The sequence below is a fragment of the Eulemur rufifrons genome, chromosome 30, assembly GCF_041146395.1.
Source record: "Eulemur rufifrons isolate Redbay chromosome 30, OSU_ERuf_1, whole genome shotgun sequence".
NCBI lineage: Eukaryota > Metazoa > Chordata > Mammalia > Primates > Lemuridae > Eulemur > Eulemur rufifrons.
In genome coordinates, this window is record NC_091012.1 from 16,364,713 (window position 1) to 16,388,201 (window position 23,489).

The following is a 23,489-nucleotide window of genomic DNA, read 5'->3' on the forward strand; positions in this document are numbered from 1 at the left end:
CAGTGGTGAATATTTTTCCTCTTAGTGGGCAGAACTTTGAGCACTGACACTAGGTGTTCAGGTTTTTGTTTTTTGGTTTTTTTTTTTTTTTTTGGAAAAAAATAAGATATATCCAGGCATGCAATTGTATAACAGTTTATAGGTTGTGTCGAAAGTTTTGGCTATAGGGCCAAGGACTTAGAAAAATAATAATTAGAAAATCGGTGACAAATTTGGAAAAAATGTGGACAGACATATCTGTACATGAAAACTGTGAAAACAGGTGTTTTCCATGTTAATGCCCACCTAACGGTTACATCAGAGGAGGATTAATAGTCAAGGGGATAGAATGTCTCATTCTTTGGATTCCAGTTGGCATCTTTCCCCAACCAGCTCATCATTGTATACCAGCATCTTGAACAAAATGGCCATGGTAGTAGGAATGAAGTTTATATTTGGGATTCACAAGGTACACTTCTACTCACCAGGCCAAGCTGGCTCTGACCACCCCTGAATGCACAGTCTTCCAGTTGCAGAGATCAATAGTAGGTCTCTAATATGGCATTATTCCTCAGGGTGATCAGCCACCTCCCTGGTTTAATGTTGATTAAATTCAACCAGTTCAGTCATAGACCCAATATTATGTCCTGAAAGAGTGGGCACTTACTCTGTATATGGATTTGCCTTCTCTGCACACAATGTTTCTGCCCAAACTACCATCTGTGGACTCACAGAATGCTTTATCTGCCATTATGATATTGCATACAGCATTGTTTCTGACCAGGGAATGGAATCCACAGCCACAGAAATGCAGCAAGATGGCATGCCGTTGAATTCATCATCTTTCCATGTTTTGACCACCATGAAGTACGTGGTTTGAGAGAATTGTGGAATGGCATTTTAAAGACTCATTTATAGAACCACCTAAGTTACAAATATTTGCATGGCTGGGGCAAGGTTCTTCAGAAAGATGCTTGTCCCCTGAATCTGTGTCTAATGTATGATGTTGTCGCTCTTGTACCCAGGTTCATGGGTCCAGAAAACAAGGGGTGAAAAAAGGAATGACACCACTTCCTATTACTCTTAGTGAATCACTAGAAAAATTTTTGCTTTGTATTATCACTATTTTATACTCTTCTATCATAAAAGTATTAATTCTACAGGGAAGAATAATCTCACAAAGACACACTATGAGTCCCTTGAACTAGGGTTTAAGACAGCAATTGGACATTTGGACTCAACCTCATGCCTCTGGATCAACAGGTAAAGAAAGGAGTTATCATGCTGGCTGGCATGACTGATGCTCACTACCATGGAGAAAGTGGACTGCTACTCTACACTGGAGGTAAGGAAGTATATGTCTGTAACACAGAAGATACCTTTGGGCTTTTAAACAAAAGTTTTGCTATGCACTGTGGTTAAGGTCAGTATGAAAATAAAACAACCCAGTCCAGGTAGGCCTACAAATGACCCAGTCCCTTCTGGAATGAAAGATTGATTTGCCCTACCGTATAAAGAACCATGATCAACTAAGATTCTTGCTGAAAGTACAAGGTACACAAAATAAGCAGTGGGAGTAAAGTCCTTATAGATAACAGATATAATTGGTACCAGTTGCAGACAGAAGTATAATTGTCATGAGTATTTTTTTTGTTTTGTTATAAATAACATTTGTATGTATGTATACATATGTAAATTTTACAGAGCCTAGGATGTATTGATTTCACATCAGTATTTAAGTATTGTTAATTTTATATTATAGTATAATATTTAAGCTACTAGTTTCCAGGACAAGAATAAACATCACTCAACAACTTTACCTCTTCCTCTGGGGAAGAGATAAGTGGGTTTCCAGCTGTACACAAGATGGTTGAATCATGATACATGGAATAATGACCTTGTTATTGTCTTTACTTATAGATTAAGTGCGATTTAAGAAGATGCATGTGGGTACCAAGTTGACAAGTTATAGACTTTAACAGGTAATTTTGTATAACCTTCACTGTGTTAAGGTATGCTGAGATAGCTAGAAAACATTATGTCTGAGTGTGTCTGTGAGGATGTTTATTAAAGAGATTAGCACTTGAATTCGGAGGAGTAAAGAAGATCTACCCTCACCAAATAAGGCAGGCATGATCCAATGTGATAAGGGCCCAAATAGAAAAACCATGTGGAGAAAGACTGAATTTTCTGTCTTCTCTTAAGCTGCCCCATCTATCTTCCCTACATTTGGACACTGGAGAGTCAACCTCTCAGGACCTGGATTCTGGGACTTCCACCAGCAGCCCCTCTGGTTTCTCTGGCCTTTGGCCTTGGGCTATTCACTTATAGCATCATATTCCCTGGTTTACAACCTTTAGACATGGACTGGATTACACCACTGGATTTACTGGTCCCCCAGATTGCATACCTCTTAGGGCATATTCTGGGACTTCTTGGTATCTGTAATCACTTGAATAAATTCTCATAAAAATTTTCCCTATATGTACACATATGGAGAAAGGGATTATTTATTTATTTATTTATTTACCAACATGTATATCCTATTGGTTTTCTTGTTCTGGAGAACACTGACTAATGTGGTGTGTCAGAGAGAAGTAATGCTCAGAGCAGAGATGTGTAGGCAGAAATGACTTGGCCAGAGGGCTTTGGGGAGGCAGTCAGTCTGGCTGTAGCAAGTCTCAGAAGAGGACTGGGCTGCTAAGAGGAAGCACTCTCCACCACCCAGTGTGAGGAAGATCTGCAACCCACATCCAGTGGCGAGATGAACTGATTTGAAGTCAACCAGTCAGCAGCCATTCTGGGCACAGTGGTGGAAACCAGCAACACATCCATGATGGGAGAGTTTGCTCAATAGAAAGCATTTGGGTGTGTGGAGACATTGGTCCTGGTAAATTAGGAGAAGTATAAGGACATTGCCCAATAGGGCAGTGAAAACAATTGTTAGAACCATCACAAAGGAAAATTGGCAGACTCTTGTGTTGTTAAAAAGGCCTAGGACAAAAAAATATGAGGTGGTGTTTCTATTTTCCATGATTTCAAACAGTAGTGACACTGAAAATGGACAAATAGATGAGAGAGTTGTCATCATGGTCAACGGCAAAGAAGAAAAACTCTGTAGAAGAATGCAAGGATGTTTATTTTCAGCCCAATTTGAGGACCATGGCCCAGAGCCATCTCCAAGGAGCCTTGAGCGAATGGGCTTGTTGTTCCTGGGCTACAGGTTGGATTTATAGATTGTGGGGAGACAGGAATTACAGTTAAAGTCATAAATCAATCCATGGAAGGCATATATTGGTTTAGCTCCAAAAGATGGGACATCTCGAAGTGGGGGCTTACAAGTCATAGGTGGACTCAGGGATTCTTTACTTGATAATTGGCTGAAAGAGTTAGGCTTTCTCCAAAAGGCCAGGAAACAGAAGACAAGATTGCTTTGATAAGATAAGGGTCTTCTATGTTTTATGTGATGCTATACTGAAATCAAGTTGGGAAGTAAACCACATCATAAACACCTGTTTACTGAGATTTTTATCATTTGTATGTGTGATTCACCAGGCCCCCTTAGAAAGAAATTTTGGGGCATAGAAAAAGATCAGAGTTCACTCCTCATCATCAATTGTGCTCCATCTGACTACATATTTTTTGAAAAGAACTTGTATGAAAATGATGAAACCTATTTCAAATCCTTAATCTGCCATTTGAAAAATGTTTTAGTTTTGTTGCTGCTGTGATTGCCTTGGAGGTCTTCTTCATAAATTCTTTGCCTAGGCCAATGTCTGTAAGAGTATTTCCTACATTTTCTTCTAGAATTCTGATTGTATCACGCCTAAGGTTTAAGTCTGTTATCCACCGTGATTTGATTTTTGTGAGAGGTGAAAGCTGTGGGTCCTGTTTCAGTCTTCTACAAGTGGCTAACCAATTCTCCTGATTTTCTGTTGTGTTCCACTGGTCTGTGACCCTGTACTTGTGCCAGTACCAGGCTATTTTAAGAAACACGGCCTTGTAGTATAGTTCGAGGTCTGGCAAATTAATACCTCCCATTTTGTTTTTGTTGCTTAAAATTGCTTTTGCTATACGGGGTCTTCTCTGATTCCATACAAAGTGTATAATTATTTTCTCTACGTCTGTGAAGAATGATGTTGGTAATTTAATAAGGATTGCATTGAATCTGTAGATCACTTTGGGTAGTATAGACATTTTAACAATGTTGATTCTTCCGATCCACGAGCATGGTATATTTTTCCATCTATTTGCAAGTTCTGCTATTTCTTTTCTCAGTGTTTCATAGTTTTCCTTATAGAGGTCCTTTACCTCTTTAGTTAGGTATATACCTAGATATTTTATATTCTTTGTTGCTATTTTGAAGGGTATTGAGTCTTTAATTTGGTTTTCCGATTGACTGTTATTGGCACATATAAATGCCTCTGATTTGTGTATATTAATTTTGTAGCCAGAGACTTTGCTATATTTGTTAATCAATTCCAGGAGTCTCATGGTTGAATCCTGGAGGTTTTGCAGATAAAGCATCATATCATCAGCAAAAAGTGAGAGTTTGATCACTTCCTTCCCTATTTGGGCTCCCTTGATTTTGCTCACTTGCCTGATAGGTCTCGCAAGGACTTCCAATACTATGTTGAAAAGTAATGGGGACAGTGGGCAGCCCTGTCTGGTTCCAGTTCTAAGTGAGAGTGCTTTCAATTTTTCCCCATTCAGAATGATGTTGGCTATGGGTTTGTCATATATGGCTCATATCATTTTTAGGTAGGTTCCATCAACGTCTATTTTGTTAAGCGTTTTTATCATAAAAGGGTGTTGAATTTTGTCAAATGCTTTTTCTGCATCTAATGAGAGTATCATATGGTTTTTGTTTTTGCTTCTATATATGTGGTGAATTACATTTATAGATTTACATATGTTGAACCACCCTTGCATCTCTGGGATGAAGCCCACTTGGTCGTAGTGGATTATTTTTTTGAAAAGTACTTGGATTAGATTTCCTAGTATTTCATTGAAAATTTTTGTATCTATATTCATGAGAGAAATTGGTCTGTAGTTCTCTATTTTTGTTGCGTCCTTTCCTGGTTTTGGTATCAATGTTATATTGGCTTGGTAGAACGTGTTGGGGAGAATTCCATCCTTCTCAATATTGGAGAATAGTTTATGTAGGATGGGCACCAGGTCTTCTTTGTATGTATGGTAAAATTCAGGTGTGAACCCATCTGGACCAGGGCTTTTCTTTTTGGGAAGGTTTTTTATTGCTGTTTCGATTTCAGTTCTTGATATTGGTCTGTACAGGTACTCTATTTCTTCCTGGTTGAGCCTGGGAAGACTATGTGTTTCTAAAAATTTGTCCATTTCCTCCGCATTCTCCAGTTTGTGTGCATAAAGACTTTTGTAGAATTCATAGATGATATCTTGTATCTCTGTAGCATCGGTTTTGATTTCTCCTTTCATGTTCCTGATGGAGGTTATTAGAGATTTTACTTTTGTGCTCTTGGTTAGTCTAGCCAGAGGTGTGTCTATTTTGTTTATCTGTTCAAAGAACCAACTTTTTGTTTTATTAATTTCCCCTACAGTTTCTTTGTTGTCCTTTTCATTTAATTCTGATTTAATCTTAGTAATTTCTCGCCTTCTGCTGGGTTTGGGGTCATTCTGTTCTTCTTTCTCCAGCTCTTTGAGTCTATTCGTTAGGTTGTCTATATGCAGGTTGTCTGTCTTTTTGATATAGGCATTTATTGATATGAATTTTCCTCTCAGGACTGCTTTAGCTGCATCCCATAGATTTTGATAAGTTGTATCTCCATTGTCATTTAATTCAAAGAAACTTTTGATTTCCATCTTGATTTCTTCCTTTATAGAATAATTATTCAGGAGAAAGTTATTTAGCTTTCATGACTTTGAGTAAGAGTGAGGGTTTCTGTTTGGGTTCATTGTTACATTTATTCCGCTGTGATCTGAGAAGATGCATGGTATAATTTCTATTTTTTTGAATTTTTTAAGACATGCTTTATGTCCTAGGATATGGTCAATCTTAGAGAATGTCCCGTGAACTGATGAGAAGAATGTATATTCTGTGGACTTTGGGTAGAATGTCCTATAGATGTCAACCATGACCATTTGTTCTAGCATTCATTTAGGTCCATTATATCTTTGTTTATTTTCTGTTTAGAGGATCTGTCCTGTACTGTCAGTGGGGTGTTAAAGTCTCCAGCTACTACAGTATTGTTATCTATCATTTGGTTCAGATCTAGTAGAGTTTGCTTTATGAATCTAGGTGCACCTAGGTTGGGTGCATATATATTGAGTATAGTCATGGCTTCTTGTTGAATTGTGCCCTTGACCAGTATGTAGTAGCCATCTTTGTCTTTTATTATTTTTGTTGGTTTGAAAGCTAAGTTATTGGAAATTAAGATTGCCACACCAGCTTTCTTTTCGTTACCGTTTGCTTGAAATACCGATTTCCATCCTTTTATTTTCAGTCTAAATGCATCTTTGCAGGTTAGGTGAGTTTCTTGAAGACAGCAGATACTTGGATTGTGTTTTTTTATCCATTGGGCCAGTCCATGTCTCTTGAGTGGGGAATTCAAGCCATTCACATTTATTGAGAAAACTGATAAGTGAGACGGTTTTTTGTTCAGCTTGTTGGGTAGCACTTCATTGCGATGTTTTCTCTCCTGAGCCATTGTGGTATCTGGAATTTGATCTTTAGCTCTTGAGTAGTTTTACATTCGTGGATCTTTCTTGTGCTGATCCGTGTGTAACTCTCTTTTGAGTACTTCTTGTAGGGCTGGTCCTCTCTTGGTGAATTCCCTCAACCTTTGTTTATATGAGAATATCTTAATTTCTCCTTCGTATAGAAAACTTAGCTTAGCTGGGTACAAGATTCTAGGCTGGGCGTTCTTCTGTTTCAGAAGAGTGAAAATGGGGCCCCAACCACTTCTTGCTTGTAAGGTTTCAGCTGAGAAATCTGGCGTAATTCTGATGGGTTTTCCTTTGTAAGTTACTTGTTTCTTTCTCCTTACAGCTCGGAGAAGGGACTCTTTAGTGGATATTTTGGTCAGCCTGATGACTACGTGCCGTGGTGTTTTCCTATTTGCTATGAATCTCCCAGGGGTCCTTTGAGCTTCTTGAATCTGTATGTCTAGAGTATTAGCAAGGCCTGGAAAATTTTCCTCGATTATGTCTTCAAATAGCTTGTCCAACCCTTCCTTATTGTCTTCTTCACCCTCAGGAATGCCAATAACTCTCAAGTTAGGTTTCTTCACATAATCCCACATTTCTTGAAGACTCAGATCATTTTTCTTACTTCTTTGATCTATCTCTGTGACTGACTTATATAGTTGGAAAGAGTTATCTTCAATTTCTGAGATTCTTTCCTCTGTTTGATCTACCTTGCTCTTGAGACATTCCACAGTGCTTTGTAGCTCTCTGAGTGAATTCTTCATTTCTAGGAGTTCAGTTTGGTTTTTCTTCAATATTTCAATTTCTTTAGTGAATTTTTCCTCCAAATCCTGTATTTTTTTTGTGGTTTCTTTGTGTTGATTATCCATTGATTCTTGTATATTATTCAGCTTGTTTATAATCCATAATTGGAATTCTTCCTGTGACATGTTGGTCTTTTCAGTCTGGTTTGTGTCAAATGGTTGAGAGCTGGTATTTCTCTTTGGGGGTGAGCTTTCCATTTGATTCTTTGTGCTCCCCGTGTTTTTTTGCTGGGCCCTTCCCATCTAGATTTATCATTGGATCTTTTCTTAAAGATTTAGTCTGGTTAACAGCACTCTTTGTACTCTGTTCTTAGGCTGTGAAGCAGTCTAGGTATATTGCTTCCTTTGTCAAGAGGGGGAGACTGTTGTATATTTTTTAGAGTTTTTTCTATTTCAATTGGGGGACTGCTTCTGGTGGGTCCAACCCTAGAGGATTGGAGTGATCCAAGACCGCTTTGGTGAGTTAGGACACTGTGTTGTGGTCTTTCAGAAGACAGGCAGGGTCCACACTAGTAGTAGACCGAAATTCTCTTTGTTTGTTTGTTTCCCTTTGGTTCTTCCTCTATAGCGGTGGTTTCTGTCTCTATCCACAGGAAAGATACTAGCTATGGGGAGTGGCCGGTGCCCTCGCTCGCTAAGCGTCCCAGTTGCTGCAGCTCCCATGGGCAAAAGTCTGCTTTGGCCCAATGTCCCCAGGGACCAGGCTCCACACTCTCGCTTCTGGAGAAGTATTCAGTGTTTACACATGAGCGGGGCCCCTATATAAGGTCTGTGGACCAGGGGAGGGGGCCGTGCAGGGAGCCTCTTGTCACCCAATTGCTCCGCAGTGACTTGGCTCTGGGCCCCAAGATGGCAATTGTGCGCCCACAGATCGCTGGCATTGGAGGTGACTACTCAGGTTCTGGTATGTACCAGAGCCAGGGGCCTGGCCCATTCCAAACCTCACCATGGCTTCCCAGTTAGAAGGCAAAAAGAGAGAAGAAAGAAAAAAAAAAAGAAAAGAAGAGAAAAGAAAGAAAAGAAACAGAAAAGAAAAAGAGAAGAGAAAAAAAGAAAAAAGAGAAAAAACAAACAAACAAACAAAAAACACAAAAAAACTAACCAAAAACCCCAAAAACATAAACACAAAAGAATAAAAACAAAAGTACACAGCACCACACCACATCTCTAAATGAAAAGATACACAAATCTGAAGTATATAGTTCGGCGACTCAATGATTGTGTTTTTACGCCTTAGCTCAGCTCTGCCCCTTCACGCCTGCTCGGTTGGGTCCCAAGCGGTGACTCAATGTTTTTTTTTTTTGTTTTTTTTTTTGTTTTTTTTTTTTTATATCTTAGCGCATCTCCGCCCCTTCACGCCGAGCACGGCCCCGGCGGAGATTCCCCCAGGGTCCAAGTTGTTCACCCTTTATTGTCTCCTGCCCAGTGTGCCCATGCATATCCCGCGCTCCCGGCGTGGGCCCAGAGACCAGCGGAGGGCGCCGGGCAGAGAGAGCCGCTCAGCACCTTATGGCTCCCGAGCGGTTCTGCCTTTGCTTTCAAGATGGCACCTGCAGCGCTCCGGGGTGGGAGGGGGACTGGCTCCCCGGCAGGCAGTGACCGCCACTGCTGGGGGGCTGGCAAGCAAAGCCACCGGGGGCCACCGGCTGGAGAACTGCCGAAAAAAGCAGCACAGAGGCACAACGCAATTTGCTGATTCAGGATCCTTCGTGCCCCTCCCCCCTGGCGCAGGTCCGTCCCTCCTCGCCAAGGGCTGTCTCAGCTGAGACTTCCCAGCTTCCAAGCTATTCTCCCAAAAAAGTCTCCTGTCTGCAATGCCCCACGTTTACCTCGGTGCTTCTGCTCTGGCTTGCGGGAGATCTCCAAACAATTGGGATTGGAGGTCAGTGAGGAGAGCAAGCCGCTTTCCCAGAAGGCTGCCCCCGCCCCACCTGGGGGCACGTGGCAGTCGACCCATGCTCCGCTGGCTACTGTCTGTTCCGCGTTCCGCAGAGTTTTGCGATCCTAATTTTTGTTCACCTCAGACCTCACTCGCTCTGTTTGTCCCACGTTGATTTTCCGTGGATTCACACTGCTGTTCCTGTGTCGGAGCGGTCCTCTAGCATTGTGGCAGGTCCGGATCAATGACTTCCTCACCGGAGCGCAGATCCAGGCAGTCACCACCACTCCACCATCTTCCCAGCCATATATCGCAGAAGCTTTTTAATTTGATCAGATCCCATTTGTTTATTTTTGTTGTTGCTGTGATTGCTTTGGGGCTCTTTTTTATAAATTCTTAGCCTAGGACAACGTCAAAAGAGTCTTCCCCACATTTTCTTCCAGAATTCTTAAGGTTTCATGCCTTAGGTTTAAGGCTGTTATCCAACGTGAGTTCATTTTTGTGAGACATGAGAGTTGAGGATCCAGTTTCAATCTTCTGCATGTGGACATTCGGTTTTCCCAGCACCACTTATTGAATAGAGATTATTTTCCCTAATGTATATTATTGTCTGCTTTGTTGAAGATTAGATGACATTGTGACAATGATTTTATATCTGGGATCACTGTACTATTCCAAAGGTGTATCTCTCTGTTCTTGTGCCAGTACCATATTGTGTTGGTTACTTTAGCCTCATAGTAAAGATTGAAGTCCTGCAGACAGATCCCTCCCAATTTTTGTTTTTGCTTAAGATTTTTTTGGCTTTAGGTCTTCTCTGGTTCCAGACTAAGCATAGAATTATGTTTTCTAAATATGTAAAAATGATGCTGAAATTTTGATAGGCATTGCATTAATTGTATAGATCACTTTAGGTAGAATGGACATTTAACAATAATGATTCTACCAATCCATTAGCATGATAGGGATTTCCATTTGTGCAGATCTTGTACAATTTCTTTTCTCAGTATTTTGTAGTTCTCCCTATAAATATCTCTCACCTCTTTCCTTAAATACATTTCTAAATATTTAAATTTCTTTGATGCTGTTTTCAAAGGTGTTGTGTCTTTGATTTGATTTTCAACTTGACTGTTATTGGCAGATATGAATGCTACTGATTTGTGTGCATTAATTTTGTATCCTGAGACTTCACTGAATCTGTTTATCAATTCCAGGAGTCTCTTGGCTGAGTGAGGCCTTGGGCTTTTCTAGATATAATAGCATACTATCAGCAAAGAGTGAGAGTTTGACCCCTTCTGACCCATTTGGACACCTTTAATTCCCTTCTCTTCTCTGATTGTTCTGGCAAGGACTTCCAGTACTATGTTGAATAGAAGGGGAGATAGTGAGCATTCTTGTCTGGTTCCAGTTCTAAGTGGGAATGCTTTCAGTTTTTCCCCATTCAATATGATATTGGCTGTGTATTTGTCATATATGGCCTTAATAATTTTAAGGAATGTTCCATCTATGACTATTTTGTTGAGGGTTTTTATCATGAAAGTGTACTGGATTTTATCAAATGTTTTTTCTGTATGTATTCAGAGAATCATATGGTTGCTGTTCTTGCTTTTATTTATACAGTGAATTACATTTATACATTTGTGTATATTGAACCAGCCTTGCATTTCTGGGATAAAGCCCACAAATTCCTGGTGAATTATTTTCTTGATGTGCTATTGAATTCAGATTGTAAAAATTTTGTTTATAATTTTTGCATGTGTATTCATGAGGGATATTGGTCTGTAGTTTTCTTTTTTTGCTACATCCTTTCCTGGCTTTGGTGTCAAGGTGATATTGGCTTTGTAGAATGAGTTGGAGAGGATACCATCCTTCTCAATGTTGTCGAATAATTTCTACAGTATATGTATGAGCTCTTCTTTGTACGTCTGTTAAAATTCAGATGTGAATCCATCTTGTCTGGACCTTTTTGGGGGGGAAGATTTTTTTTGTTGCTCCAATTTCTATGCTTGATATTGGTCTTTTCAGGCATTCTATTTCCTTCTGATTGAGCTTAGGGAGCTTGTGTGTTTCCAAGGATTTGTCCATTTCATTCACATTGTGTAGCTTTTGGGCATATAGATTTTTCTAGTATTCAAAGATAATTTTTTGTATTTCCATGATGTCTATAGTGACCTCTCCTTTTTCATTTCTGATTGAGTTTATTGAAGTCCTTTCCTTTCTAGTTCTTGTCAATCTAGCAAGAGGGCTATCAATTTTGTTTATCTTTTCCAAAAACCAGCTTTTTGTTTTATTGATCTTCTGTATAGTTTTTTTATTCTCAATTTCATTTAGTTCTGCTCTAATCTTAGTTATTTTCTTTCTTCTGCTAGGTTTACAATTAATTTTCTCTTCCTTTTCCAGTTCCTTGAGAAGATTTATTAGTTTGTTGATTAGCTTTCTGACTTTTGGATGTGAGCATTTAATGCTATTAGTTTTCCTCTCAGGAATGCTTTTTGCTGTATCACACAGGTCTTGATAGCTTATGTCCCCATTATCATTGAATTCAAAGAATTTTTTATCTCCATCTAAACGTATGCCTTCACCCAGCAGTCATTTAGCAATAGATTTTAGTTTCTGTGATTTTGTGAAGTGGTGAGCATTTCTGTTGTAAATGATCTCTAGTTTTATACCACTGTGATCTGAGAAGATACATGGTAAAATCTCTGTTTTTTAAAATTTGTTGAGGTCTGATTTGTGGCCTAGGATGTGGTCTATTTTGGAGAAAGTTCCATGAGTTGAGAAGAAAGTATATTTGGCTTTATTTGGGTGGAATGTTCTGTAGATGTCGGTTAGACCCATCTGTTCTAGAGCTCTGTTTAAGTCCATTATTTCTTTGCTCATTTTTTGTTTGGAGGATCTGTCCATTTCAGACAGTGGGGTGTCAAAATCCCCCACTACTACGTCATTACTGTCTATCATACTATTACTATATCATGGAAATATACTTTCTTCTTGCCAACTATATACAGCATTTGCCAAAACTTTGTGATCTCCACAACTTTATATCTCTAACATGCAATTTCTATGCATAGTAACTAAATGAAATTCCAACTTTTTGCCCTTAGTGTCACTTTCCAGAAGGTCCTAAAAACCCTCCTAACTTTTCCTTGATTGAGGACTTCTGTTTCTCCATTTCTCCAACCTTCCTCATTGTTGAAGATTGATCACATTTCAAACATTTAAAACAATCAATCCATATTCAAAAAATCAAAATTAATATAAAAATTGTGACAGGAAAAGTATTAAATTTTAAATAAATACAGAATATCCGACTGTACACTTAAACAAAAAATGTCATTCAATAATTTAATAACCATAGGTTAATGGGCAACCTTAAATTAATTTAGGTTACCATGTTATACATTTTAAGTGGACATTCAGTATAGTGGCATCAAGTGCATTCACATTACTTTATAATGATCAACACTATCCATCTATGAAACAACTTTTACTTCCCCTAACTGAAGCTCTGTAACTATTGAACATTCTTCCCTGCCCAGCTCTTAGCAACCACCATTTTTCTTTCTGTCTCTATAAATGTGGTTGCTCCAGGAACATCACATAATGAAATCATACATTATTTGTTTTCTTCTGATTGAGTTATTTCACCTCTAGTAATGTCCTCAAGTTCATCCATGTTATATCATGTGTAAGAATGCCCTTCATTTTTAAAGGTGAATAATACTTCATTGGATGTATGCAGCCCATTTTGTTTATTCATTCTTTCAGCTGTGGCCATTGTGTTGCTTCTAGTGGCTTCAGCTGTATATTTGAGTATCGATTTAATGCAGTGTTTGATAACAGATGTTAGATATTTTATTTCAATGAGATAAACATATATAGCACAAAATATAGCAATTTCAAATAATCATCTGTTTAAACATGCAAGAGAGGTTTATGTGTTTTCAGAGAGTAAATTCAACAACTGAAATGTCTTTTCAGCTTAGGAAATACAAGTTCTTATTGGGTTATTTTTACTTGTGGTTAAGTAGTTTTTAAAATTTGATATCATTATCTCTTGACATTTCAATGGATATAGATGATACTTTTATTTTTTATTTTTAGGTGAAATAATTTTAAAAAATAAGATCAGTTTTGTATGGATCTAATTGCTCATCATGCTTTAGCATTTAGACTAATCTGAAGATTAACTAAATTTGTCAATAAAATGAGTTGAAGGTAATTATATTTCTCTCAGATGTGATGTTCAATTATTTGCCTTATTGAAATCATAGCCAATATTTACATATTAGAGTAGTGACATAATTTGCCACTAATTAAAGAATTTATAAATCTACAATAATGATTACCTGGGAAAATTCCTTAAGATATATCCATGGATAAATATGTGGTTAAGATTTAAAGAAATTAAATTATCATACAAATAGAATATCTGCAATGTTATTTAAAGGAGAATTGAACCTGAAAATTGACTAGTGTAAGAGTGAGAAAATTTGGTACCCTGGGGAACAAATATTTTCTTTTTTTGTTTTTCTTCATTATGGCTTCAGAAAGCGGGAGAATTTTAAAATATGTTTTCTTCTGTTTTCAGATTCTCTTGTTTAAAAGGGTGATAAAATTGTGACATCTTTACTTTATATTACATTGATCTTTTTTGCAATGTTAGTAGTAGGCACATATATGTCCCATTTTTTCTCATCAGGAACTCCTTGATTAATCATAGAACATCTAGAACACTGTCTATAATATCCTATTCTGCACTTTTCTGATCCCTGTTCACAAAACTTAATATTAAAACTGTATATCTTTTACCTAGGATTCTTAAATAATTAATCAATCTGTTCTGTCAAAAATAAAATAGTAACAGCAAAATCATTTATTTGACAGAATTTACGGTTTATTACAAGAGTTTTAGCTCAATGACTTTGTCAAAAAGCATGTTTTATTTCTTCATATTATGGAATGGATAATAGACAGAATGTTATTATCCATTCTAAAATATATACAGTGGTATAATTGTGGATTTTCTGAATTTCAAACTTCATAAGCAAATTATTAAATATTAGTGGATTGAGTTGGATTATCATGACTTACTCATGAAGATAAAAATCATGATGTCTTCATGAGCTGAATGTTCTCTCTGTGCAGCATCTTCTTATTGTCCCTCTTGGGGTAGAAAAGAAATCTTCTAGCGTGGCTGTGTTGGATTCTCTCATATCAGAGGCTAGGATGTACTATTGAGGGGTGTGTCCAATTTTTCTTTTTGCCTAAATATACTCTTTTATTAAATAGCCAGAGTTGTATAAATCTGATTCTTTGGATACCAAAGATATTTAATTTTCACAGACATTTTATAGATTCCTGGAATTTCAGTATACTTCCTGCGTGCTTTCAGAAAGCTGTGATTTATTAAATCAAGAGACAATTATTTAGAAACAAAAATAAAATGTAAATAGATGATCTTGTAAAGGGATGATGTTGAAAAATACATTAAGAAGTGAAGTAATGTCATTCTGGCCTTACTTGTCTGTAGATTTGTAGGAAGGGAACATTAAACATGGTCATATTGAGAGACCAGCTCTTGTCAAAGACAGTAGTTAAAATGAAATATAACCATGGTAGAATCCAGCTACCTTTTCTTTTATTGAACTAAAGTCAAAAAAATTACTGCTACATTGTAAGTATCAATATTTTTCCATCCATGTAATGTAATTGCATTTTATTTTTATATTTTATATCTTGGCATCTGTGTAATAAAGTCAGTGCTACAGCAAAAACATAAAAAGCACATTGCATTCATTTTGCCAGGCACTTTGGAGTTTGATTTTATTTGGGGCTGTAGCTCATTAATTTGCTATTTCTTGTTCTTGTTTTTTTTTTTTTTTTTTTTAATATATACAGCCTGCCATCCTTGGATCGCGGTCCACTCTTTTATAAGTTCTGTGACCTCTGGTTTCTCTACTAGAAAATACAAATCTTAGATCCACAACTGTAAACATGACATTTTAAAAAATGTCTCATGAAATTGAAGATGGGAAAAGTTGTTTGCCCTTGACAAAACATGAGCTATTGTAATTGCTTGATCCAGGTAAGTTCCAGTTGTCATTTTGTTTATTAGAAGGTAAGCCCTCTGTAGATTTTAGTACACTTCTGCCTTTGGATCTTGAATCTAAGCAAAGTGGCAATCCTATTCTGATTAGATTTTTTAGTATTGATCATATGTGTGCAGTCTGTATTTAAAGTCAAGTTGTCTCATTTCCTGTGAAAAACCCCAGGCTCTTAAAAAGAAGAAGAAGACTGAAAGAAAAATGAAATAAAAATTTTAGATCCCTAAAATACAGTAACCAAAATTTAATAGAAAACTTTCATTGCAGTTCAACTCAATATCGAAATGGAAAGAAGAGATGGAAAAGTCTGTGAATTTAAGGATAGATAATGATCAGGGTTTCCTCGGGGACAGTCTCTATTGTCTTAAATTTTTGTATGAGTCATACATTTCTATATCTTTGTAGGACACAAAATTTCAGTTTAAAACTGCACATCTCAAATAACATAAGGTGGCAACTGTGGAAATCAACTCCACCAACACTCTCAGTTTGCTGCCATCTGTGGCTGCACGCTATACTTCTTTTTCTTTATTTATTAATTTTTCTCAACTAGTTCTGTAAACTCTGTATTCTTTATTAAGTATGATCTGTGAACTTTCTGCCTGGTTAGTTAGTGGTCACTTAGTGATTGAAAATAATTTCCTTAAATACCTGAAACCCACAAATTTCTCAGTCTTTGCTGAGGGTTTCTGTATGAGTGTTAGGCACATGTGTATTTTATTTTATTTTATTTTCAATTTCAGAATATTATGGGAGTACATTCATTTTGGTTACATATAATGGCTTTGACTCTCCCAAGCCAGAACTACAAGTGTGCCCTTCCCCCATACAGTGCGCTCCACAACCATTGGTTGTGAGTTTATTCAACACCATCACCCTCCTTTCACCTAACTGGCACCCAATGAATATTACTTCCATGTGAGCACCTTAGTGTTGATCTGTTAGTACCAATTTGATGGTGAGTACATGTGGTGCTTGTTTTTCCATTCTTGTGATACTTCACTTTGAAGGAGGGTCTCCAGCTCTATCCAGGATAATATAAGAGGTACAATATCATCATTGTTTTTTGTAGTTGAGTAGCAATCCATGGTATACATATACCAAATTTCATTAATCCACTCATGTGTTGATGAGCACTTGGGTTGTTTCCACAACTTTGTGATTGTGAATTGTGCTGCCATAAACATTCCAGTGCATGTGTCTTCATTATAGAATGTCTTTTTTTTTTCCTTTGGGTAGATGCCTAGTAGTGGGATTGCTGGATGAAATCGTATTTCCATTTTTAGTTCTTAGAGCTATCTCCAATTACTTTCCACAGGGGGTGTACTAATTTGCAGTCCCAAGAGCAGTGTAAGAGTGTTCCTATCTCTCCACATCCACACCAGCATTAGTTGTTTTGGGACTTCTGGCAATAAAGGGAATTGAGTCTAAAAGGTAAAGGAACATTTGAGAACATTTCCCCAAAGAGAAAATGTCAAGAAAATGAATTTATCAAAAATAACCAAATAGAAATCCTGGAGTTTAGAAATATAATAATCTAAAATTAAAAAAATACTGGAGCACCTCGACAGTAGTTTTCAACTGGCACAAGAAAGATTAACTGATGCCGAAGACAAATGGGCTAAAATGAAATAGATGAACTATAACCAGTGGTGGAGAGGTTGTGGAGAAACTAGAGCCCTTATGCATTTCTGATGGGAATGTAAGTTGGTGCAGCTCCATTGGAAGACAGTGTGGTGTTCACCAAAATGTTTAATGTTCAGTTATCATATGATGTAGCAATTGCACTTCTAGGTATATGACAAAGAATAAATATCCAAAACTTGTACACCAATGTTCATAGCAGCATTGTTCTTAACAGCCAAAAATTGAAAATGAGCCAAATGTCCATTGACTTATGAGCAAATCAATAAAATGTGATACATCCATTAAAAAAGATAGATCAATAGTAATCATCCAATCTAAAAAGAAAATGAAAACATTCAAAAACTAAGGAAAAAAGCTTTATGGTCCTGTGGAGGGTCTTCTGGAACAATAATAAGATAATTTTTTTTGTGTTAAACTCTGATGGTGAGAAAATAGTGCAGTGCAGAAAACATTTTAACAAATACTGACTGAAAACTTACTGAATAACCGATCTTCACTGAAAAATCTAAGACTGAAACAAGGAATGTGGTCTTTCTCTGAAGCAGATGTGAACCATCATAGGCTGAGAAATGGTTTCTGAAAATAGCAAGTCCTAATTTCTGAACCCTGTGACACTTACCTTATAGAGTAAAGTCTTTGCAGATGTGATTAAATTAAAGATCTTGAGGTGAGATTACCATGGATTATGGGCACGGTCCCTAAATACCATTACCTCTTGCGTTACAAGAGGGATGTTTAGTTATGTCAGAAATCACTCCCATCTCTCCCCCACTATCTCTTATGTGGGTTGTTTGGCTGATTCTGGAAACTAAATTGATACCAGGCAGATTAACAAGAGAAAATCATATAAATGTTATTAGTTTTGCACATACATGGGGATCTTCACAAGAAAATGTTCTTGGAGGAAGTGGCCAAAGCAAGATCCTTTTATTCTTTTTAGACAAAGAATGATAAATTTGAGAAGAAATGACAGGGCAAAGAAACTCTGGCAAGGGAAAATACATTTCTAGGTGAGTCACTAGGAGATGTATGTGAGGGCGTAAAAACAGTAGAAGACAATGGTTACTTCATTAAGGATATTTTTTCAGGTTTATTGCTGCCCTCAAGTCCCAGTCTCTGATGATAAGAGCTATTTTCTCAGGGTGTTATATGGATGGTACCACTTTTTGACTTGCGGCATGAAGGAAGTGTTAAACTGATAGCCCTTTCCAAAACAACAATTTCTCCATATTTTCATCTCAAAATAATCATTATGCCAATTTGGCATATTTTTTGGATGGCATATCCTTTACTCCTGAAAATGTAAAGGAAATTTTGAGTTAGACAAAAGAGAAGGTGATGTGACCACAGAGGCAGAGATTGGAGTGATGCAGGCAAAAGGAGAGGGACTCTGACAGTCATCAGTGCAGGAACAGGTAAGACCTGATTCTTCTCTAGATCTTCTGGAGGGAGCACAGCCACGCTGACACCTTTATTTCAGCCTTGAGATACTAGTTGTGCACTTCTGATGCCAGACCCATGAGAAAACAAATTTCTGTGTTTTAAATCCTGACATTGTGGCAATTTGTTTTAGCATACATAGGAAAGCAATATATAAATTTTGAGAATCACTGAGGCAGTCTGACACTCATTATGAATGATTTTGAAGAAGAAAAAGAAAAAATAATGATAAGGAGGAAGATCAAGAGGAGGAAGAGGAGGATGCAGGCATTCTATACAGTAAAGACAAAGGGGTCAACTCATCAAGATGAGATAACAATTGTAAATATGGATTCACCTAGTATGTCTTTCAAGAAATTTGCCAGTTTCCTCTAAGATATTAAATTCATGGCCCTAGATTCATTTGTAGTGTTCTTTATTATCCTTTTAATCTCAATGTGATAATTTGTGATGTCTCTCATTGTTCAGGGGATAGCTTGGCTAAAGTTGTATGAATTTATTGATCTTTCCAAATAACCAGTTTTTATTTTTCAGATTTTTTCAAATGCTTTCATGTTTTCAATGTCATTGATTTGTATTTTTTTTTTTAATGACTAACTCTGGTACCCTGGGTAGAGTGCAGTGCTATCATCACAGCTCACTACAACCTCAAACTCCTGGGCACAAGCAATTCTCTTACTTCAACCTCCCAAGTAGCTGGGACTACAAGTGCATATCACTGGCTGATTTTTCTATTTTAATAGAGATGGTGTTTTGCTCTTTCTCAGCCTGGTCTCAAACACCTGAGCTCAAGCCATCCAGCTGTCCTGGCCTTCCAGAGTGATAGTAATACAGGAATGAGGCACTATGCCTGGCTGATTTCTTTTTTTTTTTTATTTAAATATAACTTTTCCTCTACTTGCTTTATACTTAAATTGTTCTACTTCCTCTATTTTCCTAAGGTGGAAAATCAGTTTATTGATTTCAGATTTTCTTTACAAATAGATGAATTTAATGCTATAAATTTCCATCCCTTCTTCTTTCTCTGTGTTACTACAAAATTAGATAATTGGTGTTAACATTTACCTCAATTTTTTTAAAGATCCCTCTTGAGATTTCTGCTTTGGTCCATGAATTTTTGAGGATTGTGTTAACAGGTACACAAAAAGATGCTCAATTTCACTAATTATCAAGAAAATGCAAACTGAGCCACAATGGGTTATTATCTCACACACATTGGAATGACTGTTATCAGAAAGAAGAAACATAATATAAGTTGGGAAGTATATGGAGAAAAGAGAACCCTTAAACAATGTTGGTGGAAAGGCAAATGGTATAGCCACTATGAAATCACTATGCAGGTTTCTCAAAAAATTAAAAATTGGACTACTCTATGATACAGGAATCCTACTTTTGGGTACATATCACAAAGAAATGAAATCAGTATGACAAGGGAATATCTGCAATCTCATTTCTTTATACCATTTTTCAAAATAGTCAAGATATGAAATAACCTATATGTGGATTGACGGAGGAATGGATAGAGAAAATGTGGTACAGATATACAATGAGATATTCAGCCTCAAAAGGAAGAAAATTCTGCCATTTGTGACAATGTAGATTAACCTAGAAGACATTACGGTAAATGAAATAAGCCAGACACAGGAAGATAAATACTGCCTGATCTCACTTATATGTGGAAATATAAAATGTCAAACATGTAGAAACAGATGGTAGACTTGTTGCTTCTACGAGCTGGAGAAAGGGTGAAATGAGATGTTAGTGAACTGATACAAAGTTTCAGTTATGTAAGATAAGTTCTAAACAACAAAATGTGTATAGATAGCAATATTGTATTGTATGCTTATCAGTTGCTAAGAAGAAAAATCATAAATGTCATAAGAACAAAAATATTGTATCACTGTAAGTGACTGATGTGTTAATCAGGTATATTTGGGTGAATATTTCACAATGTCTATGTACGTCAAATTATCAAGTTGTATAAGTGAAATGCATATGATTTTGCTTCTAAATTATGCCTCAATAATATTGGGGAAAAGTGTTGTTTATTCCTTAATATTTGGGGATTCTTTCTCTATCTTTATGTTGTTGATTTCTACTTTGATTCCATTATAGTCAAAACATAGTGTGATATCTACTTTTATAAATGTTATGGTATGCTTTATAGCACAATATAAGAAGTTTCAAGATATTTCTTCTCATGTTTTTATAATGTATCCTTAGAAGATAATAGTTTTTTTTTTTTATTTTGAAACATGTCAGAATTCTGGAGGTAATTGGACTATATATGAGGTATTTAACTGATGACTGATGTGCCCTTATTCTGATTCTAGATTTTTATTTAACTTTTTCCACACTTGCTTCATATAATTTATTGATAAACTGAGTAAACACACAGGAATTAATCCATATAATTAATTAATGCATTTATCTAAGTTTAGGGACTACTAACCAAAAAGGATGTTTACTGTGATTGTGAGACGATTTCAATTTCTAGAACTTTAATAAAGGAAAAAATATGTCAAAAGTACATGTTCAAATTAAACAGTGATTATGCCCTCTCTTCCAATGTGTCAAGTGTCATATTCTAGAACTCTCTGAAGATTCCTTAGTAAATTCTGGTGAAAGGCAAATGAATTTATTTACTGAAACTAAAAGATGAAGAGCAGGGCAAAATGAATTTGAGGTGCTGGAAAGTGGTTTGTGATTTAATTTGGTGTAATTATGTACAGATGGTGAATGTAATGCTTTTTGAAACTGTCTCCAAATTTAACAAATAAGGAATGAGAGAATGACACGGCCAAACAACCAGAATTCAGGGCTGATTTCATCCTCTTGGACCTGTTTCACGGGCCCCAGGCTCCCTGGCTTCTCTTTGTTCTCACCATGCTGGAGCTTCTGGTCCTTTTTGGCAACACCATGGTCGTCCTCCTCATTCAGACCTACCCACTTCTCCACTGCCTCATTTTTTTTTTCTCATCCAGCCATCTCTGATGTACTTGTTCTAGATTTCCATTGTTCACCCCCAGATGGCCCTCAACTTTCTCTCTAGGAATAATCACATCTCTTTCACTGACTATGGCATTCAGCTATTGCTCTTCATGACCCTGTTGGCAGGAAAGTGTCTGATGTTGGCCATCCTGGCTTAGGACCTCTTTGTGGCCATCTGTCACCCATTGCATTGCCTCATCCACATTCCCCATGATCTCTATGTGTGTCTGGTGCTTGCATCTTGGTTGAGCGCAGTGCTCAATGCCTTGATCCATGTGCTCTACACTCTGACTTTTTGTTACTTCACCTCCAGGGAAAGCTGTCATTTCGTTTCTGAGTTCCGAGCTGTTTTGAAACTAGTTGTGCTGACAATTCCCTCTATCAAAAGGGTCTTTTTGTCAGTGGTGTTATTTTTCTCCTCTCTCCTATATTAGCCATTATGGACTCCTATGGAAGTACACTGTGCACTCTACTGGTGACAGCCTCAAGACTGGGGCACATGGGAACCTTGGCTACTTACTCCTTTCACATGCCCTTGGTGTCTCTATTCTATGTGGCTGCCATTACCAAGTACCTTCCACCAAAATCTCACTCCCCTGTCCAGGAGAGGTAGTCTCTGTCTTCTACGCGATCCTAACACAAATGCTCAACCCTCTCACCTACAGTCTGAGAAACAAGGATGTCTTTGGATCCCTCAGGGGAGTTCTCAGAAAATCGAGAATATGACATTTTTAAGTTTCCAATGAAAATCCAAATCTAAAACAACGAAAGCATATACATTGAAATGCTGGGATTTACCATATGTAGAGAGACATATTCATATGCATTTAAGTATAGAGAAAGATAGTTTGAGGAAAAAGAAGAGACAAAAAGAAAGAATCCTGTGTTGAAAGTTGCTATGTAAATTGGTCATTTTCTTCCTTTAATTCATTTGTGTATTTGTACTCAAATATAATATATTGGGAATGTGTTTTATATGTGTACTTGATCAAATACACTTTCCTTACTCCTATGCAATCATCTTATTTGGCATCGTTATTTATTTTGCTATATTTCTGTTTTTCATTGACAAATAATGGTATATGTATATGTAGGACACAATGTGTTGACTTTAGGTATACTTTGTGGAAAGATATGTTAAAGCTAATTAACATTTCTCAAAAGAGAGAAATGAATGTTCAACAGGTATATGACAAATTCTCAACCTATCTTATCAACAGGGAAATGCAAATTATAACCACAATGAGCTATTAACTCACACCAGTGAGAATGCCTATTCTGAATATGATGAATACTAAGTGCCGGTGAGGATGTGGAGAAAAGGAAACACTTCTATATTGTTGCTGTGAGTATACATTAGGACTGTCTAATTTATTTTTTTTTATTTTGTTATCTATGATGAATTTTTATTTATTTTTTATTTATTTTTATTTCAGCTCATTATGGGGGTACAAAATTTCAGGTTACATATATTGACCATGCCCCCCTATCCCCCCGAGTCTGAGCTTCAAGCGTGTCCATTCCCTAGACAGTACACATCACACTCAATCTGTAGGTATGCACCCATCCCCTCCCCCCACCCCATCCCCCCCAGTCAGAACTTCAAGCGTGTCCATTCCCCAGACAGTGCGCATCGCCCTCATCAAGTACATATACAACCATCCCTTCCCCCCAGCCTCCACCTCTGTTCGATACCCAATTGGTGTCATTCCCAAATGTGCACTTAGGTGATGATCAGGAACACCAGTGTGCCGGTGAGTACATGTGGTGCTTATTTTTCCATTCTTGGGATACTTCACTTAATAGAATGGGTTCCAACTCTCTCCAAGAGAACCAAAGACATGCCATATCGCCATTATTTCTAATAGCTGAATAATATTCTATGGTATACATATACCACATTTTGCTAATCCAGTCATGAATTGATGGGCATTTGGGTTGTTTCCACATCTTTGCAATTGTGAA